This window comes from Eulemur rufifrons, chromosome 26 (genome assembly GCF_041146395.1).
Source record: "Eulemur rufifrons isolate Redbay chromosome 26, OSU_ERuf_1, whole genome shotgun sequence".
Taxonomy (NCBI): Eukaryota; Metazoa; Chordata; class Mammalia; order Primates; family Lemuridae; genus Eulemur; species Eulemur rufifrons.
The window spans coordinates 5,020,102-5,040,467 of NC_091008.1; positions in this window are offsets into that span (position 1 = coordinate 5,020,102).

A 20,366-nucleotide genomic window follows, 5' to 3' on the forward strand; every position below is an offset into this window, starting at 1 on the left:
CTAGCTCACAGCAACCTCAAACTCCTGGGTTCAAGCGATCCTCCTGCCTCAGCCTCCCGAGTAGCTGGGACTATAGGCACATGCCACTATGCCCGGCTAATTTTTTCTATATATTTTTAGTTGTCTGGCTAATTTCTTTCTATTTTTAGTAGAGATGGGATCTCGCTCTTGCTCAGGCTGGTCTTGAACTTCTGAGCTCAAACAATCCTCCCACCTCGGCCTCCCAGAGTGCTAGGATTACAGGCGTGAGCCACCGGACCCAGCCAAAACCTTAGAAATTCTTTTACGTATGAACTGGTTCCAAAAGCTCCATCGTTCAGCCTCGGTATTCACAAGTCCAGAGTAAGGCATGCATTTCCAACAAACAGAAAGCTGAGACAGTCCTTTGAAGTTTCAGAACCATGCTTACTCTTCTCCTTTTTGCCAAATTGTACAGTGGCACCTCTCAGACTTCAATGTGCATATGAATCTCTTGAGGCTCTCGGTAAAATGCCGATTCGGATTGGGTAGGGTTGAGATGGCCTGAGAATCTGCATTTTAACAAGCTTACAGGTTCTGGTTCCAAAGGGCATCTTTCCGTTTACATTTGAAAGTCCATTAAGGAAAGAAATGCCCCTCCTTGATGATCTCAAGGCACTTCTCAGCAGCTGCAGTATATTCACACCTGCTACCACTTGTGTTCATGATGTGCAGATTAAAATGTGCCTGGCATTTCCTACCTTCCTCCAGCAAGAGTACCACCTTAGTTAAATGCTGGAACCACCTCCTAATGGGTTAATGGCTGCCTGATGTTGACACTGAGCCCCTTGTCACATATTCAACAGTGCACCCGTTTGTCAATTACTTTTCTTTGATTATTTTTTTGTTGTAGAAAAAGGGTGAATTAGTCTGCTTGGGCTGCCAAAACAAACTACCACGAACTGGGTGGCTTAAACAACAGAAATGTATTTTCTCACAATTCTGGAGGCTGGAAGTCTGAAATCAGAGTGCCGACAGGGTCGGGTTCCGGCGAGAGTTCTCTTCCTGGCCCAGTCGCCTTCTCACTGTGGGGAGAGTGAGAACCAGCAAGCTCCCCAGGGTCTCTTCTTGTACAGGCATCAGTTCTATTGGATCAGGGCTCCACCCTTAAGACTTCATTTAACCTCAATTGCCTTCTTAAAGCCTTCTCTCCAATGTAATCACATGCCAGGGGTTAGGGCTTCGACATAGGAATTTTGGTGGCACACATTCAGTCCATAGCAGGTGGCGTTTTCAGATGGCATGATTCACTCTGTGCTCTTCAGAACTGTATGTTATTATTGTTGTATTTGTTTATTGTATTGTATTATGACAATCTTTATTACTATGAATTTCCATTTTTAAATCTCTGCTTTTATTGTCTTTCTTCAAATTACTCTTCTTACGACCACCTTGAAAATTTTCACGCTTTCACTGACATAGAAACAGGTGAGGAAGCCTCAGGGCTCCCCTTGGATCTTGGCTCATTTTCTCTTCCTTGGTGGTCTGCGACGTCAGTGGGCTTCTGTCGCCATCTGGTGGACCACGTGTAGAAGTGCTCTGACTTGAGCCGATCCTGCCGTGGAAGAGTGTGATTAATGAAAAGTTTTCCATTCGTGCAATTGATCTGAAAGGAATGCATGGGAATATAAAAACCAAATGGATAAAAAATAGTTTATTTCTAGGCAATTAAAAAGGGTCACAATTTTTATGTGTTGGATTACCGACTAGGACAATTACACAACCAAAGAAATTAAAATCTTCTTTAATTCTGGTAGCATCCTTCAACTCCACACCCCATGGCATGTGACACTTTATGAGCAATCCCAGCACCGTGGACCAACGTAAGTGACGCTGTGTGTGCAGTGGTCTCACTAGAGAGGACAGGAAGTTCTCTACCTGCATCCATTGCTATCTATAATCCCGCTTGTCCTACACCTAAAATTTCAACATTAGGAATCTACTTTTTTTCTGATAGGATTGTCCTGTTTCTTTTTATTTAAAAAAATTTTTTTTCCTTTTTTTTTTTTTTTTTTTTTTGAGACAGAGTCTTGCTCTGTTGCCGGGGCTAGAGTGTCGTGGCGTCAGCCTAGCTCACAGCAACCTCAAACTCCTGGGCTCAAGCGATCCTCCTGCCTCAGCCTCCCGAGTAGCTGGGACTACAGGCATGCGCCACCATGCCCGGCTAATTTTTCTATATATATATTTTTAGCTGTCCATATAATTTCTTTCTAATTTTAGTAGAGACGGGGTCTCGCTCTTGCTCAGGCTGGTCTCGAACTCCTGACCTCGAGCGATCCTCCCGCCTCGGCCTCCCAGAGTGCTAGGATTATAGGCGTGAGCCACCGTGCACGGCCTATTTTAAAATTTATATAAAGCTTCATCTTCATTTTAACCTGAAAGTGTCAGGGCAGGGACGTGGTGGGAGACAGTGCGTGGCAGAGGGAAAGCAGTTGGCAGTGCCGGTCACCACATGGGCCCAGCACGTGGCGGGATCGCGCTCGGCTGGGCCGTGGAACAAGTTCTGGTCGGTGAGTTATGAGTTAAGATTTTTAAGGCCGGGCACAGCGGTGGCTCACGCCTGTAATCCCAGCACTTTGGGAGGCTGAGGCGGGAGGATCGCTTGAGGTCAGGGGTTTGAGATCAGCCTGAGCAAGAGCGAGACTCCGTCTCTACAAAAGAAAAGAAAGAAAAATCAGCCAGGTGTGGTAGCACGTACCTGTAGCCCCAGGCACTCCGGAAGCTAAGGCAGGAGGATGGCTTGAGCCCAGGAGTTTGAGGTTGCTGTGAGCTCTGATGACACCACTGTCCTCCAGCCTGGGTGAAAGATTGAGATCCCATCTCAAAACAAAAACAAAAACAAAAACAAAAACAAAAACAAACAAACAAAAAAGGATTTTTAAAAATCCATCCGATTCTAGGCAAGTAGTTACCATTTGACAATAAGGCAGCAGAGCAGATTTCATAACATTCAGTAATCTTCTGGGTTAATTTCCTCCGTCATTTTTCCATTAGTAAAACAAATGAGACATCGAGTATACAGCATGCTCAATGTCATGCTCTCCTACAATGAAAGTGGTATGAGATGCGATAACATGTAATGAAATTATTTTTTTCATACTTACCAGAACAGAGCCACATAAATAAATGCTGCCGATGTGAAAATAAAAATAAAAATAAAAATAAACGCTGCCTTTCAAAGCTGTCAGCTTGGGTAATATGCTTATTTCATCCGGGATCTAGTACGCAATATACACTAGAAATCATAAGCTTCTCCCCAGCCCCGATGCCTTCGCCTGTTGGCTGCCCTCCACCAATTGCTAAGCTGCTCCTAAGCCAGCTATAAAGGACACTCAGTCCCCTAAGGGGTAGCACCTGATGTAAGTAGGGAGGCGTTCGCAGTCCACCGAGTCACATCAAACCTGACCCTGCCCTACCTATACTAGACTGCGTACTACTCAGATGAGGGCCAGCCCTACTGTTGTAGGTTTCCTGGAAGACTCGGTTTCTTCCTTTTAACCTCTGACCTGGGTGGCTTGGTGCAGTGGACAACTTACGAGGCCACTTCTGTCTCGTTCCACCGTGTCCTTTCCTCCTACCCTGCTCTACTCCCTGATTCTCAGTTACAGGGTTACTGCCAGCCGGGCTTTCGCTACATGACCCTGCAGTTGCTATTTCTATACTACTTAGAGTCCTCTTTGATCTCTTTTAGTCGTTGACCACATTTTACCACTTAACAATTATTTATATTAAACTGTTCTGTATAAATAGCTGGGATGGTTTTTGTCTCCTCATTGCATCCTGGCTGACGTAGTGAGGCACAGGGAGGAGTTGGGAATGACTCCACGAGACGCCAAAGCCATGCTATAAAAGAACTAAATAATTTGACTTCGTGAAAATTAAAGACTTCTGTTTTTTGCATGACACTTTTAAGAAAATGGAAAAAGCATGTCAGTCCAGTAAAAAATATTTGCAATACATAGATCTGACAAAGACTTGTGTACACAACATACAAAGAAGCTCAGAAAATAAGAAGACTGTATTCATTTGCTAGGGCTGCCATAACAAAATACCACAGGGGGGCGCCCTATACAATCCAAATTTGTTTTCTTACAGTTCTGGAGGCTGGAAGTCCAAGATCAAGGTGTTGGCATGTTTGGTTTCTTCTGAGGCCTCTCTCCTTGGCTTGCAGATGGCCATTGTCTGGCTGTGTCTTCACATGGTCTTTCTTCTGTGTGTGCATGTCTGTGTCCTCATCTCCTCTTCTTGTAAAGACCAACGAGACACTTGTAGATTGTACGGTAGGGGTGTCCCCCTGTTGGATAATCCTTTTGCATAAAGTCTCATCTTGCCCAAATCCAGATTTGTTTTTATTTGCCATTTCCTTCCAGCTCACCTTGTTTTCAGCAGTGGGGCGATCTAATAGGAATTAAGCCAGTAGATAGCCCACTACAACCTGGTAAGGTATGTATTATGCAGAATCTGTTATATAATTTCCGGGACTTGCATAATGAAAGTAAAAAGATGAAAATGCTGGGTGTCTTCAGAAGTGCCACTAAAGGTGCAAGAATATGTTTTCCTTTTTCTTCCATAGTCTCTCTCAACTTATCATGGTGTCTTTTTTTTTTTTTTGAGACAGAGTCTCGCTCTGTTGCCCGGGCTAGAGTGAGTGCCGTGGCATCAGCCTAGCTCACAGCAACCTCAAACTCCTGGGCTCAAGCGATCCTCCTGCCTCAGCCTCCCGAGTAGCTGGGACTACAGGCATGTGCCACCATGCCCGGCTAATTTTTCCTATATATATTTTTAGTTGTCCATATAATTTCTTTCTATTTTTAGTAGAGACAAGGTCTCGCTCTTGCTCATGCTGGTTTCGAACTCCTGACCTCGAGCGATCCTCCCACCTCGGCCTCCCAGAGTGCTAGGATTACAGGTGTGAGCCACCACGCCCAGCCTATCATGGTGTCTTTTACTTTTTATTTGCTGTCATTATAAGTAAAGACAAATTAAACTTTTTAATTATTAGCATGAATTTTACCATTTCTCTTTATATTATATAGTACAATGTCGATTTAAATGCAAATATCAGAGCACTTAACTCATGTGGAATTAGCAAAATTACACAATTCACACTTCTTAGCTCGTACGTGCCTACGCATTTTGTTCCCAGTAGGAGAATGCAAACTCTGCACAAAATTCACTCAACTCTTTTTTTCATTTCTTGATAGGTGCCCATTCTACCGACACTCTACTTTCAGCTTACTAACAAATAAGGAGAGATGAAAGAAAAAGGAACTATGAATTCTCCTATATTTCCTTCTCCTTCTATGTCATTTTCAGCATAAGTGGTTGGCCGATACTGGGACGTAGCATGAATAAGAAAGGATGTGATAAGGTTCCTTGGCTGCTGGGATTTCTTAGAAGGCCATTCTTTTTTTGCATTCAAAGCAAACTCTTCTTTGAATGAAACTGTGGCTTTGCGGGCTGTTCGCCCCTCCCTTCCGTCATAGACCTGCATGCTTACCTTTTGCTCACTTGGAGTCTCTCTGAAGCTCTATCTCCTCTACCGTCACCACCATCCTCGTGCAGGCCACCATCCTCTGCCATTTGGACCACAGACATAATCTACCGCCTAGCGACTAGTCTGTCTGCCTCCATTTCCCCCCCTGTAATCCACTCCACCCACTGCAGCCAGAGGGATCGTCTCAATACCAAATCTAATCCTGTTAGCCTCAATAAAAAACCCTTTAAAGCTTTGATCATAGGGATAACACTCCTTAATATGGCCTATAGACCCTGCTCGTTTTGAGTTTACATTTCCCCCCTGGTTTCAGTTTGCAGCACGCTTCGTCTGAGCACTATTCATTCCTGAACACTAACCAGCCCTTGCAGCTCTTTGCTTATGACCCCATTTCTTTTGACCCTTTCCTAGAGAACTCTTTCCCGCCTCCGTCCGGCCCTTTCTTCCATTACTTAAATTCCACTCATCCTTCAGATTCAAGTTCAAATATCCCTTCCTCGGGGAAGCTCTCCCTTACCTCTCTGACAAGTTCAAATACGTTAATTATTCTTTCTCATAGAACCACCCACCTGTCTTCGTAGCACTTACCAAGCTTAGGATTTTATATTTGTTTTTGTAGCTACTTGATTATTAGCTACCATTTCCAGCGTATAAATAAAGGAAAGAGAAGAAGCCTCTTCCCTGCATAATTTTTTTGTTTTCTTAACACTTATGAGAGACGGTGATTAATCATTTATGCAGATTACTTGACTAATGTGTCTTCCAGAACAGACCAGGTCTTTTTTGTTGTTGTTTCTGCCCCTCCCTCCATACCTGGAACCTTTCCTGATACATAGTCGGAGCTCAACAATTAATCTTTGAAATGATAGCCAAATTGATCAGACTTTTCCTTCTCTTTTTTTTTTTTTTTTTTTTTTTGAGACAGAGTCTCACTCTGTTGCCCTGGCTAGAGTGAGTGCCGTGGCGTCAGCCTAGCTCACAGCAACCTCAAACTCCTGGGCTTAAGCGATCCTCCTGCCTCAGCCTCCCGAGTAGCTGGGACTACAGGCATGTGCCACCATGCCCGGCTAATTTTTTCTATATACATTTTAGTTGTCCATATAGTTTCTTTCTATTTTTGATAGAGACGGGGTCTCGCTCTTGCTCAGGCTGGTCTCGAACTCCTGACCTCGAGCGATCCACCCGCCTCGGCCTCCCAGAGTGCTAGGATGACAGGCGTGAGCCACCGCGCCCGGCCAGACTTTTCCTTCTTAATTCTAAAGAATTGCTGTTTTCGGTGACTGCCCAAGTAGCATTGCAAATGACATATCCTCACGATGTCTGAACACGCCGTCCTTTTCTCTTTTGTCTTCAGTCTCTTTCAAATTTTCTTGCAGGATGGGTAAAATCCTCTGCCCCTTTGAGGTGGGGAGGTTGAGGCTTCACATGACCTCGCTTTAGCTTGTCTCTCTCCACTCCCACTCCCCCGTGGGCCCCTTCCTTTTCTGGCTGCCACTGACAGCGCCCTTTGCTGAAATCCCCTCCTCCTTTTCCTTTCGGGGCCAGTCTCTTAATGTTTGCAACATCCGGGACGGTTTAGAGGAACTCCTGCCTGGAAATAGAAGTTCTTTCCAGACCATGATATAAATTCCTAGTAAAAGCAAATGAATGAGTATATAGCAAGAAACACCCTTTCACAAGGAAGTTGCCCCGGAAGTGGGCTGTTGTAGTAAAAAGGAGGCATCTGCCTGTTACGTAGTCCCCGTAGCCTGATCATTCCTGCCCAGTCTGGAGTTTTCCATCGCGTTGTGTGGTTTGCTGTTCCAGCGCTCAGCAGACTGTGTGCGTTGCGCTCTGTGCGTTGGCACTTGTTACATAGCAAGTGCAAACAGCTGGGTTTCTTGCCGTTCACTCAGTGCCAAGATATTATTCCTCGTAAGACTTTTTAACTGCTTTTGCAGTTAGTAACACCGGTGCCTGGGAAATCAAACATTTTATCTCGCGGTTTGTTAACTTCATGCTATTTTCCAGATGTTTTCTAGGGCTGTTCCCCCGCTGTTGATTTGTAGTGGCGTTGATATTTTCTTTCTATAGCATTTTATTCTTTTTGAGCAGTGATATTTAATTTAGTTTGGGGAAATGTCTTTTCCAAACTTTTTGTGTCTGATGACATGCAGTTATTTTGTATCTTGTGTTAAACCCACAAACTATGGTACTTGGCCGGATAATAGACATGACTAGACAGAAGCAGCTTTGGAAGAGCCGTTGCACCAGACTTTCACTTTCACAGAGGCTTCCAGAAACACTGATGGATTACAGGCCCGGGGCATGTCAGAGACGGGGACATTCTTTACTCAAATCCCCTACTTATTCACAACAGAATGACTGGAGCTCATAGATGCTAAGTAATTTTACCCCGGGCCACACAGCTAGCTATTAGTAAGATCAGAATGAGGACCAAGTCTCCTAGGTATAAGGGAGAGGAAACCTTTTTTCCACGCTCCTCACCTGGAAGAGAACATGTGAATCAACATGCCCCCTTCAGCAACCTAAAGATTCATTCATTGGCAAGAAAAGACGCAGGACAAACTCCCGCTGCCAGTCTAAGGAGTCACCCACCACTCTTTCCCAGGGAGCAGCTGGCACGGTTAGCCCTCTCTTCCTGCAGGCGTGCACTGGTGACATCGTGCAGATGGAATGACTCCATGCAAAGTCACCGTGCCAGGAACTGTTTCCACAACACCACCCTCCAATCCCTCCTTTCTCCCCCCCGAGCTCTCTCCAACCACACAAACCCACCAAGGGCCTCTTAAAACTTTCTCCATCCATAGCAAGAGAGAGAGAGGGAGAGACAGGGAGAGAGGGAAAGCAAAGACTCAAGTTCAGCACGCTGGAACGTACACGCGAGGCAGAAAAATTTTGCAAGTTTGACAACAGTTTATAAATAACTCGGGGAGGATCTTGCCGACAATGGGAAGTATACATGGGAAACACCATCGTTAAAAAGATGTACTCTTTGAAAATGAAGGATGAGAGCATACAGACCAGACCCCCAAAAGCTCACCAGAAAGTCTCATAAAACGATAGCTAGGCTTACATTATAGTACACACGTTTTAAACTCTGGATCTGGGCCGAAAACCTCACCTGCTTTAGGTCTTCAAATAGACACTTAAGAACTGCGGAATGATACAACTGACCAGCAGAACACTTTAGGGTTGGGTTGTAATCTATAGACTGTCAACTTGGGGGTAACTGGTAAAGTCGTTTGTGGTCTCTCTTTGTCTGTTTTAATTGATGATCTTTCTCTGCAGCCAGCCATACAGGAGAAACTGAGACACAGCGGCTGCGTTGTAAATCCATACAGGCAATAAGCAGCGTCCAGAAAGCAACCCTGCTTGCTTGCTTTGCTGGAAGCCTTCCTCGTGGGCTCAGCGATGACTCATGCACGGAGGGCAGCGGGACTTGGGCTTCGAAGGCACGTCGGGGCAGAAAGGAGCCCGTAGCCTGTTGCTGAAATCGGACCAGACGAGTCGGCCATGGCAAAGAGAGCCTGCAATGTGAGCTTTGAAATCCCAGTCAAAACCCACCCCTAGGAGAATATACCTGATTAATCTTGATTATTTTTAAACACTTTGACTTCTTGTCATCCTTGCAGCACGCACACACTTCGGTTTGTGAGTACCTTTGTCTTGTAACATCTGCCAATCCAGGACACATTCGTGGTTAGCAGCCTGTGGCTGTCCAGCTTGGCATCACCTTGGAGGGCCGCCTCTTCCTTCTCCTGCAGGCCGGGCCAGACTTCACAGCACTCAAACGTTTGCAGAACAAGGGCCTACTGTCCCAAACGTCTGAGTCACCAGCGCCACCCCCTCTGTGTTGGTTAACTTGGTGATCACCAGCAGTTAACTGAGAAACGTCTCATTAATTAAACAAGTGATTATATCACTGGACTCTATGGAAGTGACTCTGTTCTTTTTTTAACCTTTGCAAAGGGCTCCATTTTGACCCCTCCCACCTTGCACCATTCTAAGGCCTGAATATTTCCAGCAAGTCTGATTCTAGAGGGAAAATAAATTTCTTTGAAGGATTGTGGAATTCCTCCCTCCCTCCTTCCTTCCTCTCTCTCTCTCTCTCTTTCTTTTTCTTTCTTTCTTCTTTTTTTATTTCAGCATATTACGGGGGTATAAATGTTTAGATAACATACATTGCCTTTGCCCCACCCGAGTCAGAGCTTCAGGCATGTCCATCCCCCAGAGGGTGCGCACCGTGCCCATTAGGTGTGAGTATACCCGTTCCCTCCTCCCCCTCCCACCTGCCTGACACCCGATGAATGTTACTACTGTATGTGCACATAAGTGTTGATCAGTTAATGCCAATTTGATGGTGAGTACATGCGGTGCTTGTTTCTCCATTCTTGGGATACTCCACTTAGTAGAATGGGCTCCAGCTCCATCCAGGGTAATACAAGAGGTGCTAGATCACCATCCTTTTTTTTTTTTTTTTTTTTTGAGACAGAGTCTCCCTCTGTTGCCCAGGCTAGAGTGAGTGCCGTGGCGTCAGCCCAGCTCACAGCAACCTCAAACTCCTGGGCTCAAGCGATCCTCCTGCCTCAGCCTCCCAAGTAGCTGGGACTACAGGCATGCGCCACCATGCCCGGCTAATTTTTTCTATATATTTTTAGCTGTCCAGCTAATTTCTTTGTATTTTTAGTAGAGACCGGGTCTCGCTCTTGCTCAGGCTGGTCTCAAACTCCTGACCTGGAGCGATCCTCCCGCCTCGGTCTCCCAGAGTGCTGGGATTACAGGCGTGAACCACCGCAGCCAGCCCACCATTGCTTTTTGACACGTGGGTTTTCTTAACCTCTATCTGCGGAGCTACAGACGAATCCCATTTGACCAGCAGATGGGGCTCTTGACACTTGAATGGTGCTTGCGTTAAGACGTTCACTCCTGGATTGCTCATCAGTCACCTATTAGTCAGAAGCAGCGTTTACTGAACACCTGCCCAATCCTGCTGCCGCTTCAGATTTGCACGATCACGGTCTTAGGCCCATCGCAACTGAGGTTTACATGCAGTAAAGGTGTCAAGTGGACACTTACCATTTCACCAAGAAGAAATCTCTCCCTTTGGAAAACTGGGTTAGACGATTACTGAGATGAGATGTTTTCCAACGCTGATCATCACGATTTGAGGCCTGGGCTGAGGTGACGTCAGCCGTCTAGAACTCCTTTGCGAAGGAGCTGATACGTCTGATCTTCTGCCGCCGCCAAATACCTCCCAGCAACTCACTGGCTAGAAAATGTATCTTTTTAAGGTGTTCATGATCATAAAGAGGATATAGCAGCCATGGAAAGTGGAGTAACATTCTAAAATTGCACATAAATTCTAGATTATTATAATAATATCTTTTATCTATAAGTGGATGCTAATACCATCTTTTTTTTTCTAGGTATCAATCAAATACTTCAACACAGGGAGTAGAAAAATCCAGATATTTATCAAACTTTGTTTTCTCTTTGCCTCTCTCAAAGGTCTCTTAGCGTTTTCCGTTATCAATTATTATTTTATAAACAGCCACATTCAATTATATAGGGAGGTAGGTACCTTGTATTTTCCCATTTCTAAGTAATAGATATGGCGAGATAGGAGTTGCAGTTAAGCGGGCAATGGCACTTACAACTGCTTCAACCATCCAATCGATTTGTCAAACATTTAAATAATATCTCAGAGGTGGGCTGGGACAAACTCCTAGCTCTACTTACTAAACATGGACACGTGTCCCTTTGGAAAAGTCATGCTCCCCCTTGGTGTAAATGCCTCTTTACTGAGGCATCCAGAGGTTGACGTGCTCATCACACAGTGTGGACCTCACAGTTTTATGTCCACTGTCCCTGTGCCACGCGCCTGGTCACCATTCTGAGAACAGGCAGATGTACGGGGACAGGCTTTATACCCGCTGTGTCTCAGGGTCTTTTGTGTCCACACGTGCGGGCAAGCTCTGCTTTTTCTTTCTCTACCCACCCTCTCCGTGAAAATGTCACATTAGCTGGCCATTACTCAAGTGACACTTTAGTAAGGAAATTGCCTCAAGAAGATTGGTTGTTTTCTTTGTCATTCAAATTCATTCTAAACCTCTTCCTCTGAGTGTTTTCAAAGGAAGAGAACAGTGTTGGTTCACTAGCCTTAGTTCGGCACTCTCTAGAATTTTTAACCCTTTTCAAACCTAATTCTTCTCTTTGAGAGGATTTCTTTTCTTTTTTTTTTTTTTTGACAGAGTCTCACTCTGTTGCCTGGGCTAGAGTGCCGTGGCGTCAGCCTAGCTCACAGCAACCTCAAACTCCTGAGCTCAAGCAATCCTCCTGCCTCAGCCTCCCGAGTAGCTGGGACTACAGGCATGTGCCACCATGCCCAGCTAATTTTTTCTATATATTCTTAGTTGTCCGGCTAATTTCTTTCTATTTTTTAGTACAGACGGGGGTCTCGCTCTTGCTCAGGCTGGTCTTGAACTCCTGACCTTGAGCTATCCTCCCGCCTTGGCCTCCCAGAGTGCTAGGATTACAGGCGTGAACCACTGCGCCCAGCCAAGAGGATTTTCTTTTGTTGTTGAAAAGCTTTGCTGTTCCAGGAAACACAGAAAATAAAAATAGTTAGCATAATTAAGGGCGTACTGTGCACCAGGTATTGTTCCAAGCACTTTTCTTACTAACTCACTGCATCCCACAAAAATGCTATGACATAGTACAATTAAGCCCATTTTGTAGATGAGGGAACTGAACCTCAGAGAGGTTAAGTCACTTGCCAAAGGTGGCACAGATACTAGGTAGCAAGCCTACAATCTGGACCCAGAGGAAGGACAATTTAGGTTTACAGAGCAAGAGCAAGATATATTCTCTGCAGAATGGCAAATGGGTGCTCCCGTGGTAACAAGAGGGCTATTATGGAAATTTGGAAGACAGGTGAAAGCAGAATGTTCCCTCGCCCATTGATTGGCTTCACTTGTTATCAACTTATGGCCTATCTTCTTTAATCAATGCTCACACTCACTCCCCTACTCTCGGCCCAGATTAATCTGAAGTAAATCTCAGATAATGAGATATGTACTAATCTGTAAACAAATACATGTTTTCGAATAAATAAATTTATCAGCATATAGCTATTAGGCAAAAACTACAACATTCATTCAACATTCCATAAATAGCAATCGCATTTCATAAATTGTTATGAAAAGGCAGTCATATAAATTTAGCCCAAATACCATAATTCTGATCTATTTAAATCCTATCATTATTCTTCTCGATGTGTTTACTTGTGACAAAACAGTATTACTGCCTGACTTTAACACTTCTCTTGTCTCCAGCCACTTCTGTGCTTTGTTTTCTTTTTTTGTTTTTATTTTCATATTAATTTCTTCTTTTTTTCGTTCTTTTTTTCTCTTCCGAGTACCAATTTTTTTTTGTTTTTATTTTATTTTCATATTAATTTCTTCTTTTCTTCATTCTTTTAGACACTTCTATGCTTTGGTTTTTTTTTCTTTTTTTTCCTTTTTATTTATTTTTACTTTAGTTTATTATTTCATTTTCATGGCATAGAACAGCAAGACACTTCTATGCTTTGAAGGTTTTATGTTGCCGTAGACATAGCTGAAGGTTTTTCCCCTGTGACAATCCTGGCCAGTTCCAACAGGCTGCGAGTGAAGTGACCCTGACACTTCTCACTGAGGACCCATCAATGTGGGACGTATTTTTCCGAACTGTTCACGAAGAGCGGATGGTTCACCTTTTGGGAAAACACAAACCAGCTGTCAGAAAGGCCCTCTTTGTGCAATAGTTCAGATTACAGCAGCGTTGGGCAACCCCTGTAATGGATCATCCGCCTTCGCTGTCTGAGATGCTGGGATTTCGTCACTTCAGCGCGGTGCTGCCGGGGTTGCACAGGCGATTTGCTTATCTGTGACTGTCCGTGGCCTCTGACCAGATGTTTTTGGGTACAGTGATTGCAATGCCATGTCCCCTTCTAACAGGGGGTAAAAACTGTGGGGCTGGGGACCATAGATAGTTCCAAGAAGAACAATCCTTTCTTTCTTTTCTTTTTTCTTTCTTCCTCTCTTGCTTTTTCTTTTCTAGTCTTTCTTTTTCCCCTCCCCTCTGCTTCCCTTCCCTTCCTTTCTTTCTGGAAGGCTTTCCTTCCAATGCACCTGGGCAGGGCGCTGAGAGGCTTGGAGCAGTCGGTTTTACCGACTCCTGCACCTACCTGCTGTGTAGACGACGCACCTTACTTGAGCACTCACTTTCCTTCCCTGAGATAAGGGGCGATCATAGTACCTGTGTCATAGGTTGCTGGGGTATTAAATGTATCCAACGTATATTTAAAAGTTGCTACTAATTGTCAAATGTTCTTCCAGATGCTGCAGCGAATGTAACAGTCAACAACATAAATTCTGGTCCTCTTGAGATTATATTCCAGAATACACACACACACACACACACACACACACACACTATATATACACATGAACAAATAAATGCATAATGTCAGGGAGTTAAGTGTTACGAAGGAAAATGAGGACGAGCGCATGGTGTTTAAAGGAGGCAACACAGCCGCTATATAGCGCCAGCGTTGCGACTGCGCCTGCGCGGACCGCCCAGGACGCAGGGCGCAGGCGCAGTGGCTCCGTCCTGCCCGTTTCTGGCGCCGCCGCCGGTTCGAGCCCCGCCCGATCCCACAGGTGTGACGTCTTCCCCACCCCCCTCATACCTGGGTGAAGGCGCCCAGGACGAGAACTCCGGGGTGACAACCCAGTGTCGCAGTGCGAATTTCCGCCCCGAGTCTTGCTAATACCTGGCCAGGTTGCGATTTCCGGCCCCGCTCAGAAAAGGGGACTCGGCACGCGGCCCCTCTCCGGTCCTTGAGGCGACACGCGGCACCTGGAGGCCCCGAGTGGCGTCGGGCTCACCGGCTGGAGGACAAGCGCCCGAGTCTGTGGCGAGGACTGAGGCGTCGAAGCCGCGCGGCGCTTCTCCCGCGCGTCCCCGCCGCGGCGCGGGGTCACCAGGACCGTCAGGATCGTTTTTTCCCTGGCTGGGGCCCAAGGGCGTCCTCAGCCGTCGGGTCTCTAAAGAGAGCCCCGCACACGGGGAGAGTCCTTTGGCCACGGCCTGGTGTCCGAGGCCGCGTCCTGAGGTCCCCGAGGAGGGGGAGGCGGCGTCCGCGCTCGGAGACCTGTCGCTTGTCCTCAGGCTGCGACCTCCCGCCTGCGCGCGCGCCCGGGGCGTCCTCGGGGTCCCGGGGCGCAGGGTGGCCGCCTGGCCTCAATCGGTGCAGAGTTCCTCGTCCTCTCGTCCCCGAAATGGGAACGCGAGTCGGGCTCCATCAGGACGAGGTGACAAGCGGCAGCCACGGGCTTCTGCGGCCGCGTCCACGCTGCTCCCTCGGCCCGGAGCCCTCTGCGGTCCGGGGCCGGCGAACCCGCTCGTCCCTCGGTAAAATCCCGACAAAAACCCGGCGGCCGCGCGCTCTCCTAAGCGCTCGTCACGCGTCGGCTCATTTGTCCCCGCAACAGCCTGTGGGACACGTGCTGCTTATTGTCCCCGTTTCACAGCTAAGCAAACCCGGGCGGCCCGGCCCGCACCCTTGACCGCTGCCCTTCCGCACTGACCCCCTGATAACGTAATTAATGTGCTAATGGCTCTAGCAACGCGATCACGACAGACAAAACTGTCGCTGCGGCCGAGGCTTCCCGAGGGACGCCTGCGACACAAGCCGCGTCCATGCGGCACGATTTAACAGAGAAAATGCAGATTCTGAACGGCGGGGTCACAGGCGGTGGCAGCACCCGGTCTGAACCGGGCTTGGCTGATGACAGATCTTTCGCTGATGACTCATCAGGACGCCCTTGTCCCCAGAGCCCCCCCTGCCGGACGGAGCAGCTTCCGCTTCCGGTCTCTGCCGGCCTTTGCGTGGGCTGCGCCCTCTGCCGGGAACTCTTACCTGTTTTGTTTTTTTTTCCCCTTGGTTGTGCAGCTACTCGGGCTTTGGATGTCAGCTCAGGGGTCACTTCTAGGCAGCCCTCCCTGTCTTCACTGTCCCCCCCCCGTGCACCCCAAGACTAGATGAGGCTTCCAGTTATGCGCTCTTAAAACGACTTGCACGTTCTCTTGTCACTCGTTGCCAGTTTAATCATATTGTCGTCTAGTTCTGTCCCTCTGGCCTCTTAGTCCCGGCCAGCCCCAAGTCCAAGGTCTTGGTTCTCCTCTCTGAACTACTCATACCCCAGGGCAGCGGTCCCCAACCGTTTTGGCACCAGGGACCAGTTTCATGGCAGACAATTTTTTCCACGGCCTGGGGGTGGAGGGATGGTTTGGGGATGATCCAAGCGCATGACATTTGTCGTGCAGTCAAACCTCTCTGCCGATGACAATCTGTATTTGCAGCCGCTCCCCAGCGCTCGCATCCCCGCCTCAGCTCCAGCTCAGATCATCAGGCGTTCCATTCTCATAAGGAACGTGCAAGCCAGATCCCTCGCATGCACAGTTCCCAGTAGGGTCCGAGCTCCTATGAGAACCTAATGCCACCGCTGATCCGACAGGAGGCGGAGCTCAGGCGGTGACGCTAGCGATGGGAGCGGCTGTAAATACAGATGAAGCTTTGCTGGCTCACCTGCTGCTCACCTCCTGCTGTGCAGCCCGGTTCCTAACAGGCCACGGACTGGTACCGTCCATTGCCCCGGGGTTGGGGACCGCAGTCATAGGGTCCATCTCCTACACATACAGCTAAGTCCCCTCTGCAGGCTATCCACACTCAAATTTCTATCTTCATCCCAGACACCTCCCCTGACTCCAGGCTCCTGCACGCTGCGTGCTGTTTGCCATCTTCACGGGGGAGGGTGGAGGGTCTCAGAGGTGTTTCAGGCTTTATGCCTCCTAAACTGAGCTCCTCGCCTTCCTCCCGGCCCGGCTTCCTCCCATCTTCGCCACCTAGGCCAGTGGCACCTCTGTCCTTCCAGTGACTAAGGCCAAACACCCCAGGGTCATCCTTAACCTCTCTTTTTCCATCATGGCCACTCCAGCCTGTCAGCAAATCTTACTGGCTTCACCTATAGAATCTAAACTCTTCTCCCTGCTCCACGGCCCCCATCCTGGCCCAGCCTCCGTCCCCTCCCTCCTGGACATCCCAGCAGCTTCCTCCCTGGTCCCTTCCCCCACACTCTGTCCCCACCCGCAGCCAGAGGGAGCCTGGGACACCTGAGTCAGATCAGGGCTCTCCTGGCTCAGAGCCCTGCCCCGGCTGCACCTCACTCTGGGTAAGAGTCAGAGTTCTCGCTGCAGCCACCAAATCCCTAGTGAGCTGTCCTGTCACCTCTCTGCCCTCATCTCCTCCTTGAGAGAGTGAGAAGAAACGCTGCTGAGAGCTTCACCTGGATGTCCCCAGCTGAGCACACACAAACTCAATGTGTGCGAGCCTAGCAGTTTCCCACAGCCCCTCTCCTGGCATGCGTGAGGCCCCTACTCCGTCACCAAGGTCCCCTTTAGTCCCCCTAGTGCCTCACTCTTAGCGCCTGAGGTCTACCCACCTAGCAATCTAGGGAAGGTCCTCTCAGATCTCTGATTTAGCCCCCACCCTCCCCATCCTATGCAAACACCACCGTTCCCATTTGTCACCTGCTAACATACTATTTATCCAGATCTTTGTCTGTCCCCTCCGCTAGAATGTTAGCTCCTGAGGGCAGGGACTTCTGTCTGTCTTGTTCACTGCTGTGTGCTCACTCAAAGCTACGTACCCAGTTCCTAGAACAGTGCTCAGCATTTGGCACACCATAGGTGCTCAATAAATACCTGTGAATGAATGGAAAAAAAAATAAAGCAGTTAATGCAGATGAAACTGTCAACAAACGTTAGGTGTTACTGTTTTGGCCAACCCTAATATAGGTCCAAAGGTGTGGCCAGACCACGGCTTAGCTGGGGAGGAACTGACCTTGTTTAAAGACTGGATGCGGGCCGGGCGCGGTGGCTCACGCCTGTAATCCTAGCACTCTGGGAGGCTGAGACGGGAGAATTCTTTGAGCTCAGGAGTTCGAGACCAGCCTGAGCAAGAGCGAGACCCCGTCTCTACTAAAAATAGAAAGAGATGATCTGGACAGCTAAAAATATATATAGAAAAAATTAGCCGGGCATGGTGGCGCATGCCTGTAGTCCCAGCTACTTGGGAGGCTGAGGCAGGAGGATCGCTTGAGCCCAGGAATTTGAGGTTGCAATGAGCTGTGATGATGCCACTGCACTCTACCCAGGGCAACAGAGTGAGACTCTGTCTAAAAAAAACACAATTCTTGTCACCTTTATTTTGTTCTAAAACCTGCCCAATTTCCTACCAACAATGTTTTCCCTCCATGGTCCTCACCTTGGCTGCTCATCACAGTTAGCTGGGGAGTTGGGACATTTAAAAAATCCTGATGCCGGGGTCCCAGACTAATCCCATCAGAATCTCTGGGGGTGGGGCCATGGCCTCATGATTAAAAAAATTCCCCAGGTGATTCCAATATGCATCTGTCTCCATTCCCTTCATTCCACCTTTTCTTTGTCTCTAGTAACACGCTTGAGCCTCTAGTTCTTTTTTGGAACATAGCCTACGGTTCTGCCATGCCCACACCTAGCCATTTCGTATATTGTACTTTCTTGGGCTCTTTCGAAAAGGGCCAGGTTTCTGGTGTCCATCCTGTTTATTTTAAACTGGGCACCAGTGCTAAGGCTGGAACTAGGGCTGCAGGATGGCGCCGGGGAGACGGTGCCATGAAGCAACCGTCCAAGAACACAGGTGGAGCTTAAAAGGGAAGCCCGGGTGGGCCTGAAGAGCTGCGGCCAAGACAGACCCTGCGGGCGAGCTCGGGGGCTCTGCTTATTCTCAGCCTGACTAGGGAAATGGAGAATTTTCCTTTTAACTTCTTCTTTCCACTCAAACTAGTTTAGGACAGAAACCAGCCAGCCGACCAACGTGGATGCCAATGAACAGGATGACAGGATGGGACAAGGACTCCAGGGTGGGGGCACAGGGAGCTCCAGGCGGGGCTGGGATGCGGAGCCACCACACCCTCGGAGCTCTTTCTCCGACCCTCCTTTCCCCTGCTTGCACCGTGGTTTTACTGCTGTCTCTGGTGAACAGGTTTCTCTGCTCCTCTAGGCATTGTTTCCTCATAGCTTCCTTTTGAGTTTCTGTGTTCCATTTCTGGCTAAACAAAGACACTCAAACCACTCTCTGTTCCAATTCCAAATTTTGCAGCGCAGGATCTTAATGGTTTTGGGTCAGGCATTGCTTGTGGCACACAATTTCTCTATGGCCCAACCAGCAGCTGATTTTGTGTGCAGTTGGTAATTTCATTTCCTTTGGATGGGGGAACAATTTGGCTATAAAGTGCACTTCTGATAACTGGGGTTATAAAGCGTGGGCTCTTCCACCTCCATCATCTCAGTTTTACTACGATGAAATCAATACTCATTGATCAGAGGGGATCATTGTGGTTATTTGTCAATTCTCTGACAATGTGACCGTCAGCCTGAGACAAGTGACTCAGGTTGGAGAACATACCATTGTCGGGACAGTCACCCATCGTAGTGATAGAACACATGGCGTACCAGCTGGTTTGTACGCACCACTGTGTGTGCACAGCTACCATGTCAACCCAGATCTTGTCATTACTCAAATTTAGATGCATAGTAAATGTCTCCACAACCTACTAGTTGTGGGACGTTTGAGCAAGTCGTAACCTCTCTAAGGCCAAAGTGACTTATCTGTAAGACAGAGGATAAAAATAATACTTATAATATATATTTAACAGACCTGTTTATATACACAGATGCTCCGTGGCATTATGTTAAAGAGATCTCAAATTAGGATGAATTCTCAAAAAAAATTCTACCACCGTTTGCTACAACCCAGCAATGCTTACCAGTAGGGGTCAAAGGCTATGGGTTCACTTTCTCTAGACCCGAGGACAGAGTGAAAGGGGTGGGGAGAAAGCCCTTTGCCAATTGGTGACTCTCGCAGGAGGCTGGTTTAGAGATAAGCATTATTGAACGGGCTTCACTTTGCCCTACACCAAAGGTGATGAAACTGACAGATGTCGTCACTTCCAGAAAGAGCAGGGAGATAACCTCCCTGTCCAGCCAACATTGCTTTCGTATACGACAGACTGCACGCAGGGGACCCCTGAATCTGTAACTCCCATGGAGGCTGTCCTGTCATCTCTGGCTCTAGTCCTGCTAGAGATTTTCGGGGAGGGAGAAGGAGATCATCATTTTTAAATCATCTGTCATGTGCTAAACACTGTACTGTGTGCTGTGTGCAACACAGCAGCCCCGCCTTATCTGGGGGGATTCACATTCCAAGACCCCCCAGTGCATGCCTGAAACTGCACATAGTACCGAACCCTATTATACTATGGAACCCTATATGTACCATGTTTTTTCATATATATATATATATATATACACACACACACACACACACCTATGATAAAATTAAATTTATAAATTAGGCAAGTAAGAAATAAACAATAGCTAACAATAAATAGAACAATTATAACAATATACTGTAATAAAAATCATGCGGGTTTATGTTTTACTATTCGCTGTATGTGATTTTTCCTGAATGTCTTTGATTTTACCACCCTCACCCTTAATATTCTCTGCAAAAGAAGGGAAAACATTTTCTAATAAAAATTTTTTTACAGCATCTTTTATTTTATTACAGTCAATAAATATACTTTCATATATGCAATCATTATGGAATTCATATTGTAAGGCACTAAATCTCCAAAGTTAAAGAATAATTTCTTTTTTCTTTTTTTCCCCCTTTCATGCTGCCCTAGTGCACTGTGCTCTC